Consider the following 11,414-nt stretch of genomic DNA (forward strand, 5'->3'; position numbering starts at 1 on the left):
TGTATGATTCTCAGAGTTTCTATTTTAAGCAGAAACAGTCCAAATGAATATGTCACAGTTAAGGTGACTCACGCCTCAAGAACACATTCCTCCAGATTTATAATCTAATTTTTGAAGTCTGAGCAGCCCCACTGCACACTCCAGGCATGCCTGAGTAACTTGTAATAGCCCTCTGTGGAGGTTAAGGCAACTTTGTTCAAAGGTATTTCTTTCAGAGTGAGAAAAGTAAAATTACCCTGTCCAAATAGACATGAGAGCACTCATCAAGGAAGGACAATGGTGCTTTCTGCAAGTAAGCGACATTGTGGAGCACTGAGCTGAGGCATCTGTGTTTTGCAAGTTCCAGTCCATCAAACACAGTGCCCCAGGGTGGTCCTGGCAGCCCCTGCTGCCACCCTCCACCCCCACTATAGGTTGGGGTCCCTGTGAACTTCTCAATGTCTCCTTCCACATCTTCTACCAACTTGCACTGAAAGGACAAGAAAAACTGCAGCATCCATCAGGTACTCAGGGAAGTCACTGCCTCAGCCCTGCCATGTCTCTACCATGGTCTGTTGTCAGTGCTGAAATGTTGGTCATCAGCAGGAGGGATCAGCCTGAGCACACCATGTGTGTGCTTGCACCAGTGCATCCCTGAGGAGCAGGAGGGCTGCTCTTCTGGTTTGGTAGCCTCTTTCACTTCCTTGGCAGAGGCCTGAGCAATGACAGAGTTGGGTGGGGCGACAGCAGATCTGGACCCTATTTTTCTACAACAGCTACAGAATAATAAATATGCCAGCATGAATCAGCTGGTGCACTAAGACACTCAGGTCATTCATGTCAATTAATTTTTTAAAGAACATCTGCCTTGTGACAATGTGCAGGAGTTTGACAATACTGAACTGAGGTTCAGTTTTCACCCGCTAAAGGGCTTTTACAGGTGTCTTAAACCTCCCTAGCAATGTTTGCTGAAAGATGTGCTGAGAAGACAGTGATCTCAACAAGAGGGAGTGGATTAGTCCATATGCCTGAGCCATAATTCCCATTGCTGGCAGCCTGGTGTGTGCCTGCAGGATAACTGGCACATAACGTCAGGGCATGGAGCAGGTCTGCAGCCCACAGAGATGCTGCAGGCGCCTCTCGGGAGCCCCCATCTGCAGCACTGCCAGCCAGGACAGCTTCTGTAAAAGATAAGAGTGCAGGGAAGCATCCTTGCAGAGATCCTGACTGGGGGAGCACCAAGCTCAGAAGACCTCGTGACCCATAGAGCGCTTAGCCTGTGTGAGCACTGGAGCAACCTGCAGCCTCAGGACAAATTGCACCATCAGTTGTAATGCAGGAGTCTGGGCATCTGCCACTTGGCACCAGCAATTACACCACCAGCATGGTCTCGTCTTTGTCCAAAAGTGCAGCACAAATTTGTGATGTGAACATCCCTACTGTTTGACACAGTATAAATGAGGAGCAGAGTGGCTATCTTGTAAGAAAATCCTGTAACAGTTCAAATCACCCAACTGGTGTAATACCCTGTGTGGAGGGATCTGCACTATGTGCTGCATGTGGGTGCACAGCTCGGGACTCCTGCTGTCTGAAGGGATGTAAGATTTTTATAGTGTTTTCTCCATATTAGGATTTAACCCCAGATGGCAACTAAGGTACCATGCAGCTGCTTGCTCCACTTCACCCTTTGTACCCCCTTCACACTGGTGGGATGGAAGGAGAATCAGAAAAAGGTAAAACTAGTGAGATAAGAACAGTTTAACAATTAAAATAAAGTAAAATTTAATGATAACAATAGTAGTAATAAAAAGAGAGAGAACAAAGAGAAGAAAAGAGAGGAATAAAGTCCCAAAAAAAGAAGTGATGCCAAAAATAATTGCTCACCACCCCAAAAGTCATCAGCGGCTCCTGGCCAACTCTCACAATTTATTAACAGGACATGATGTTCTATGATATCCCGAAGGAATATCCCTTTGGCCAGTTCAGGTCCCCTGTCCTGGCCACAATCCCTCCCAGCACTTGTGCACCTGCTCATTGGCAGACCATGAGATACCAAAAAGTCCTTGCCTTTGGTCAACACTACTGAGCAACACAAAACATCAGTGTTATCAACATCATTCTCAGACTAGATCTGAAGCACAACACTTCACCATATACCACAACACAACACTGTACCATACACTAGGAGGAAAACTATTGTCGTTGGAACCAAGGCACTCTAATAAACAGGATTTTAAATTATATTTTACAGAGTCTGAGTGCCCTTCCTATGGGGTCTGCCATGGACCAGCCCCTTCTGGTGCAGGATGTCAGGCACTGGGTGTCAGGTTGGTAGGAAGCATCTGCTTCCACAAATAGGATTTTCTGGACTGGCAGGGGAGCAGACAGGCTTTTCCATGGAAATTTAACCTAGAAAGATCAGACCTAGAAAGATCATTTTTCCAAGCTGGTGTAGCACTTCTGGTAATAACGGTAGTGTCTGGCATATGCTTGAGCATCACAATCTGCAGAAATGGGCAATGAAAGTGCCTTTTCTGGTTTTCAACATGGATGAATGGTTTTTAAAAAATGAAAGATGTTATTGTCCTGGGGTGACTTTATGATACTGGTATCCCCAATCGTCTGGTTTATGTTATATATTAAGTTCTGCACCTTTAAGACTGGCTTTGAGAGCAAGAGAGGGGGAAGAAGAAGCCGCAGTTTGTGTTAAAGAAAAACATCACTCCCACACATCTCGCTCCTGGACTGTGGTGTCTGCAGCACGGACAGACAGCGGGACAGAGCTTCTCTCTGGTTTTTGTTAGTTTTAGCTAGCTGAGGCAGAGGAGTTCCCTGGACCTTTGTTTTTTGGGTTTTTTTTGGATCTGTGCAAGCCTGCTCTGGACTGAACACCCAGCCAAACCCCGGGAGCTCACGCCTGTGGCCCACCGGGGCCTGGGCCTCGGCACTTTCCAGTGCCAGAGGGACTGATAAGAACCTGAGTGAGCCGAGCTACACCACATGAAAAGGACTTTTCTTCCTAGACTTGCCATCCCATCGAACAGCAAGAAGTTTTATTATTTAATATTATTCAATTTCTGTTAAATAAACAGCTTTTTCCACTTCTCTCCAAGGAATTTTTTTTTCCTTTTCCCGGACCAGTTAGTGGGGAGGGGGCATTTCCCTGGGGAAATCCCCATTTGGAGTTTTCCTCCCTAATTTGCCCTAAACTAGGACAGTTATCAATAAAGAAACTCCAGCATCTGGCAAACCACGTCTTCCATAAAGCTTCCAGTCTCCATCTTCTCTACCTGCATGCTGGCCAGGTTACTACCGGATCAATCCCTGTGATGTTGAATCACTTCCATGAAGAGGTGTTTTATTACTCCACTGTCTACAAAATTCAAAATATGATAAAGCTGATAAATAATAGATGAGATCTTTAACTGTCACTGGTGATCACTCTCTGGAAGCCAAGAAAGCACTCACCAGAGTGCCCTTGATTTGCAGCACATAAAAGCTTTGGTTTCAAGAATCTTAAACCAGAATCAACTGTAATAATGATGCTCTATGATTGCTACCTTTGCTATCAACTTCAACTGCTAGAACGCAAGAAATAAGGGAAAAAAATAGTAATAATAATATAAAAAAACAAAAATTGAATGAAAACCCTTGAAATTCTTTTTCAGCAAATCTAGTCATTGCACTGAGATGGTATAAATGGATTCAAAAAGACACTTCTCTCTATGACTTAAGGAGCTTTGTTCCTGACCCTTTAACTAGGACATACTACTCATTGTGCTGTTCATGTTTATAATAAGTTGTCACCATATCATTGTAGGAGGAAAACAAGGCTCTCTAAAAGAATAACATTCCCAAGTGGAAAAATGTTTTTGCTTCTGTCACTTCTTGCATGTGCAGTTCCAGAACAGTTACTCAGAAGAGTCTTTCCCTCATTCACCTTGTATATTGATACAGTGTCAGGACTTGAAGACTATCTCCATTTTCTGTCCCTCTGTGCAGTCAGGTGTCGCCCTGAAAAATAAGCTTTCTGATTTTGTTTTTCATAGTTTTAGACACTTTCCTAGAAAAGTAACTATAAACATAAATGTTTATACATTCCTTCTAAGAGATGTCTTTTGATGGACGTTTCACATGACCAGTGTGATTGGGAGAGTGGTTACTTAATTATCCAATCCCTGGTCATTGTCAAGAATCTATAAATACTAGGGTCAGAAAAATAAAACTCTCTTTTTTCTATCACACCACTGAGATGTGTTTGTGTGACTCATTTCATGTCCTGTATTGACAATCAGGGAGTCTACAAGTTTTTCTGGTATCTGTCTAGTCCTTCCATCTCATGATAAAGGAAACTGAAAATACAGGGCAGTGTGTGCACCACATTTTGGCAGAGGAACTCAGGACCAGTCAGAAGATCTGGAAAGGACTTTCCTCCTTTTCCTCCTTTTCCTCCTTTTCCTCCTTTTCCTCATTTTCCTCCTTTTCCTCCTTTTCCTCCTTACTGCTGCCCTTTCATTGATACATTGCAACTTGAATTCCTAAATTTTACAGTAAAATTTTGCATCACATGTACTAATAGATGTCTGGGAACTGAGAAAGGGCAAAACCTCTCAAGGCTGTCCAGTGTTTATGCCAGAAGAGATGTGTAAGATGTTTCTATCCAGGTTTCAAATATACATGGATTGGTGCAGTTTTTATTAAAATAATGTTGTTGAGTAATTTTTTAGAGCAAATGTATAAAGCAAATAAATTAACTAATTCTATATTAGCCAATAGTCAAAGCTAAAAACAGCAGAAAATTTTAAAACAGAATGGTGTCCATAGGTAAACACAGTTGTGTTGAAACCCAGATACCCCAGGAAACAGAACGATTTCAGTGATATTTAATAGGAAAAAAATATAAACATCCATTTGAATAAAGCCAAAAGTTCTGTTTGGGCACTGCCAGAACAGAATATTTTTATTTCATGGTCTGATTAAGACACTTCAATGTTAAAAGTGCTCACATCCCAAACATTTCAGCATTCAACATGCAAAATTTTAATGCATCAAAGGATTTTTTTAAATTTTGATCTCATTTTTCTTCTATAAATTAGAGTCCTTCCTACCCATAAGACCGGAATGTTCTTTCTCCACGTGCTGCAAGTGAGCTGCCTCTGGTTGGTACCACCCACATAGCCCAACACAGCTGGAAATCTAAGCAGACCCTTTAGTGAGGAACATGCACTAAAAGCTTTGAACTGGAAACTAAACATGATCATGAGCTGCCTTTTAAAAACCTACTACTGCCTGAGGAACTTCATTCTTTTCCCGCAGTCCTAAGCAATATTCCTATTTCAATATCTAAGTGCAAACCCTGGATCAGCCTCTACTTCGCAAAGTTTTACCAGCTAGCTGTTTTGGCTGAGAGTGTAGGAGTGTAGTTATCTCACACAACATTTTCGAAAAGTTTTAGGGAAAAAATATTGTTGTTTTAGTTGTAAAAAAATAAAATCCCTGCTGGTAGAGTGCTGCAGGTGTGTCCTTATTGCTGATCTGGCCTGAGGCCAAACACCAGAGCCCCTCCCTATCTGTGCTTTGCATCACTGAGGTTAGATCAGGACACAGTTTCTAATGAAGAAGTAAGCACTATCCCAAAGTGAGGCCAGAATAAACTTTTTCCAGGGAGTCTGAGTGAAACAGTGGTGAGTTCAGCTAAAATTCTTGGAAAAACTGGTGTTGCAATAGCAGCATAAAAACCCTCTGCTCATATCTGCTGGGGTTTTGGAAGCCCAGTTCATGTAGCCAAGACCCTGCAGCACAGGTCAGATGGGATATGGCCATAGCCCAGATGGAGGGACTCCGGTCAATCCGTTGTGGTATCCTTCCTTATGATAATCCATCCTTACGGGACCCCTCCTCTAGACCACGTTGTATTTCTCCAACTTCACCTAACAGCAACTAGACAGTTCCTCTCTCTTGCTGTCTATATTCGGCTGAAATATGACATTACTGAGAACTGATTAAGCTCACCATTAGATGAAAAATGTAAAAAATTTGAAGGAACCAGTCCAGGCAACCAGCCTAAGGCCACAGTGCTACAGAGCTGTGGATATATAACCTATTCTCCCAGCAAAAGAGACCATCCCCACTTCTGGGAGAACAGCCAGGCTGCAGGAAAACAAGGCTTGAGCTTCTGGCAAATAAACTAAAACCAGGTGGAACTGTTTTCCCCCAGGAGCCGTTGGCAATGCCTTATCCCATCCTGTTGTGTATGGGAAAGAGGGTACAGAGCTCCTGCCTGAAACAAGGCAGGAACAGGGATTGATTCCTAGTCTGTCACTGCCCAGAGAATGCCTCTGGTTACTTCAAGGTTGTTAGAGAGCCAAATGACCTCCATGACCTTTCTGTTCAACAGCAAAAGCCTCAGGAATCTGTTTCATTCTAAAGTAAATGGTGAACCACTTCTGATTTTTCAGACATCTGTAGGGGTGAAACCATCTCCATTTGGGTGTTCCTCATGGGGATTTTCTCTCCATGATCTGCTACAAGAAGGTCTCTGTGCCTGTGTGGCTACAGCATTCAGCATCAGCTTGTCAAAATAAAATGCAGTTAAGACTAAATTCTTGCTTGTGCATTAATTTACATGAATGTAAATGCTAATTATCTGACAGGGTCAGAGCAGGAGCTGGGTCCTGGCAAAGCACTTGTTGGCAGAGTGAAATAAGACAAGGCACTCTGCTGAAGAGAGGAAGAGGGCAACATGCCTGAACTAATCAGAGGGCAGGAATCAACAATTCTTGGAGACCGGCAGTTTGGGCTCCTTCAGCACCATGTCCCTTCACAGTAAATCCAATGCTACCTCAGCCTTTTAATGTATCTTCCTGGTAATCAAATAGCACAGTATAGGTCCATCACTGCTCCCACACAACAGAGCTGCTTATTTTGAACCAGCAGAAATATGTAGAGCCCCAATGCCCAATTGTTACAGCCTGAATACTTAGGCAAAAGGAGAAAGTCAGTCAGAAATCACTAAATAACTTGTTTGTTTGGGGTTTGGTTTTCTTTTTTTAAAGTGGCTGGATTGCCTTCATCCTTCCTCTCAGTTCTACAGATTGTTCTGAACGCAGAGCCAAAAGCCAGCCACACAGGCCCACATACCACAGGAACAAGAGAGCCACCAAGAGGGTTGTTTTGACAGCAAATGCTGAAATTACAAAAGCAAACACATCGGTTTGCTTTGAAAAGCCCTTAGTGGTGTCATCAGTTTGCTTTGAAAAGCCCTTAGTGGTGTTTATGTTGAAAAATCAAATGTAGTCAAAACAGCAAGTCTTTCTTAAAACTTCTAAATTGTTCCTTCAGTTACAAATCCACTCAAGACTTGAAGCAGCAGAAGCATGGATGTCTTGATGGTCCTCGATAGCTGTGTAGGCCGCAGATGGAAACCATCCAGCCAATACTACTCAAATATTGCATGAGGCAGAAAAATGAAGGCAGGAGACCATTTCCAGAGCTAATGATGAGTCCCTGTAATTCATAATCAAATTAGGGACTGGCTTCTGTTTGCAAGTGATAGAGCGGGAATGTGTCCCTGCCCTCATGTTTCACGTGTCCAACCTACAGCTTTCATGGGTGATTGGTGGTGGTTGTACAAAGGATTCCCAGTGTGGAACTAAGGTGCCTCTTTGCCTTTCAAAACATTTCTCTGCCTCTCTCTTCCTAGAGACCAGGACTCATTACTAGGTAGAACCTGTATCTTCCCGTGTATAGACAGGGCTATTTACACTTCCACATTTTTTGTAGAAGTACCTTTTATTTTTCATATATTTTAGCATACCATTCAATTGGCTCATTCACTAAGTTTTCTGTTCCAAATTGAAATATTCCTACAAGCTGTTTAGTTCGTAGAAAATATCATTCTGTGCCATGATCAAGCAATCCAGAGGACCAGCATTCAGAGGGTTATTTCCAAACTGGTGTATGCCAACAATGCATTGGGAGAATTTAAGAGACCTCTGTGGCATTATCTAAGTGATAAAAATCACTGGAGGACCATATCAAAAGCACATTGTAGAAGATGCTTTTACCTATTGAAACAAAGAAGTGTTTGTGACCCATCGCTACAAATAAGTAACTTTGATTAGTCATCTGGGTTTGCATGGGATCTTTATTTGAGCTTGTTCAGTTTGAACATTAAAAGCAAACACACACCAGGGGAAAAAAAAACACAAGAAAATTACCAAATGGTTCACTACAAGAGAGAAACAACAGAGCTGGATAACAGCTCCAACACTGCAATAGTATAGAGTGATAGTGACTCTTCAGTGACCTTTAAAAATGATATCTGGCCATAGATAAAAGCCTAGTCGGTGAAAGTCTGTGTAAAATAATACTGTTTAGAGCTGAAAAGACAGCAGGAGGTAACTGGTAACTGCTGTGAAGGCTCAGATACGGCCTGCCAGGGGGGTAGGTGACTACATCCCTCCTGGTTTGTACTCCAGAGGTACCTGTGGAGAACTGAGCTGCTTCCCACCTGCTAAAATATTGCATCCCGTATTTTTCTTTCCTTTTTAAAGAAAAATAAACAAAAAACAAACAAACAAACAAAAAACCACCACAGAAAACATTAAAAATCCCCCCAACAAACAAACAAATAAAACGTAAAGAAACCACAATTAAACAAAATGCCAACCAAATAATTAGAACAGACAACACAACACCCAGACAGCTGATATATGTTAGAACACGTTTCTGGAACACGCTGGCTCTTGTTTCCCTGTGCCTGAGCCCGCAATGGCGCCTCCGGCCTTGCTGACCTCTGAGGAGCCTGCTCTGCCTCCTCCTCCTTCCGCGCTTGCTTTTTGCCGCACCTCACATGCCACCTAGTGGCTTCCCAAGTGGAAAATTCCTTTTAATCGTGATTTACAGTCACGCCGCCTCTGCCAGCTGCTCCGTACACCTCAAGCTCGCTGTTGAAGAGCACAGCCCCGCCACCTCTGCAACCCGGCCCCGGCCAAGAGCCGCCTGTCAGCGGCCCCTCCCTGCACCCTCAGACTCCCCCGGGAAATTCCCACCTCCTCGGCCTCTGTTTACAGCTCTCTCCTGTTCTCCGCCATGTTCAAAGCCTTCATGGAGCCCACGCCCATTTGGCTGCTCACCTTACCCCCCTGGCCCACGACCTTAACCAAATATTGGGCAGAAAGAAGGTTCTGCATTTTACTTTTAGCCATTCAGTGATGGTGGACAATCACCACAGCGTTCATGTTAGTTAAAATTCTAGTTTTCCAAGAAAAAGAAAAAAAAAAAACCCAACAGAAATGTTTAAAGTGGTCTTCCTCTTTCCCTCTTCCTAACTTCTTACAAGGGTCAGGGAGGATTTTATTGTTCAGCTCAACAGCAGTTCTTTGAGTGCCCTACAGCCATTTTCCTTCAGAGTAAAGGTGTTCTACCATAACCTTTCGGTTAGGCCATTTCTCCAGGAAACAGGAAGTTTTGGTTAAGAGCAATATTTTGCCTTCAAAAGAGGTAATTTACTTAGTCTTGCTCCCTTCTCAACAGGCTGGCCTAACCCCTGTGTTAATTAAATGCCCGAGTGCCCCAGCCAGCCCCAGCGCGCTGGCAGCAAAGTGAGATGGTGTCTGCAGAACAGGTCAGTGGACTCCCCTCAAGGGTGTCCCTGTCACAGTCCCTCGGGACAAGCCCAGCTCCAGGCAGGACGCCTGTCAGAGGACACAGAGCATGCATTTGCTCTGTGAAAGGAAGAACTTTATCATCACTAAATCAGGGCAATGGCTGTCCAAGTTACTCTGGACAAAGAAAGGAGCTGGAGCTGACCCCTATTATCTCCAGCATTTTCATTAGGCAGAGGCAGCATTAAAAAAGAAGCCACTTCCCTAAATATTCATTTCTTGGTTTTCATTTCAAATGCTTGAAAACAGAATAGTTCCTCTTGAAAGTACTTGAAAGTCTTTTCTGCAAGACATTCTTTGATTTTCTAGGAAAAAGAAACCAAACCAAAACATTCAAAGCAACTCTTTCAACATTTCTGAAATGATGTACCATTTATTTCTTTCAGACCACTGGAGAAATTATTTTCTTTTATGAAAGGCCAGTGCTAGGCTTTACCACAGCAAAAATCATTGAGCTATGCTGACACCACTAGAAGAATTTCTCCTCTCATCAGTGTGGTCCTTATCTTATACATGGTTTAAACCCAGGTTCTGACCTTGGGTGCTACACATCGCCAGACCCTGAGGGCTGCGAGACATTGTCCTGCCCTTCAAGAACAGGTTCTTCACCGTGGCAAAGGCAATGTAGGTGAAATTATGGCACAAACTGCTGCCCTGTGGCTTGCTGTGCAAAAGTTACACAGCTATCCTTTATCAGTTAATGGCCATCCAGGTGATCGTGTCCACGCAGAGGAACCATGTGAACCAAATGCAGCTGGAGCCCTCAGACCATCAGAGCTCCGGAAGCATGAGGGGAAGGAGCAAAACTGACTTTCTGTCCTGGCTGCTCTAGGAAAGTCAAGGAAACGGGAACGAGGGTGCGCTCAGCAGCTAGAGGGCAGGCTCATTTTTCCTTTAAAACTTGTGAATCACTTCCTCGCAGCTGCAGTGACTGCTAGAGTATTCAACAGAAGTGGCTAAGATGTAAGTCAGTCGGGCTAACTGGAGAAGTCTTTTGTGTATTAACTAGGGGGAGAGGGGACCCGAATTAACAAAAACCCAAAAGCACAGATGTAAAAACTTGATTGTTGTTTCAAAATGCTTAGCTTCAGCCAGGCAGGCTAATTTCTGACACAGCAGGGGGAGAGAAATAATCTACAAGACAGGAAAATTCCACAGATGTGTCTATGTCTGACTGCAAACATCCCACAAAAAGGACACACTGGCCTTCTAGGCTTCTGTAACAGAAAAAAGAAAAAAAAAATATTCACAAATAGCATTCATCAAAATATTCCACACAAATAACTTCCTTTTTTTTTTTTCCTATTCAGAAAAGGAATGTGAAGAAAGGTAAGAAGTCTCTGCAGAGTATGGTCTCAGGTAAGTTATGTACTTTCTTACACAGAATTTTCCATTACTTCCTCCGGACATAAGGTTTGGGAGCTCAGCCCTTTGCAGGGAATGCAGCTGGAGCAGCCATCCAAGCACACACCTGGTGCTGCTGGTGTGATGCTGCCACTGCTGTGCACCCACTCAGATGGGCAATTTTATCTCTTCAAAGGAAAATTCTCCTTCTCTTCTTTGCTTTCTAAAAGAGCTGTTGAAAAATCACCTGTCATGTTATTATTGTTTGCATTGGAAACTTCCTTACTGAAGCATAAGGGGAGACTCTTACACTCCCTGATGTCACTGATGTCTCCCTGTTCATACAATTAAGGACTAAGGCAAGCAATACTACAAGTGATGCCTGAATATTAACTTTGTTATGGGTATTCTGCCAATGCAGTT

This window comes from Poecile atricapillus, chromosome Z (genome assembly GCF_030490865.1).
Source record: "Poecile atricapillus isolate bPoeAtr1 chromosome Z, bPoeAtr1.hap1, whole genome shotgun sequence".
NCBI lineage: Eukaryota > Metazoa > Chordata > Aves > Passeriformes > Paridae > Poecile > Poecile atricapillus.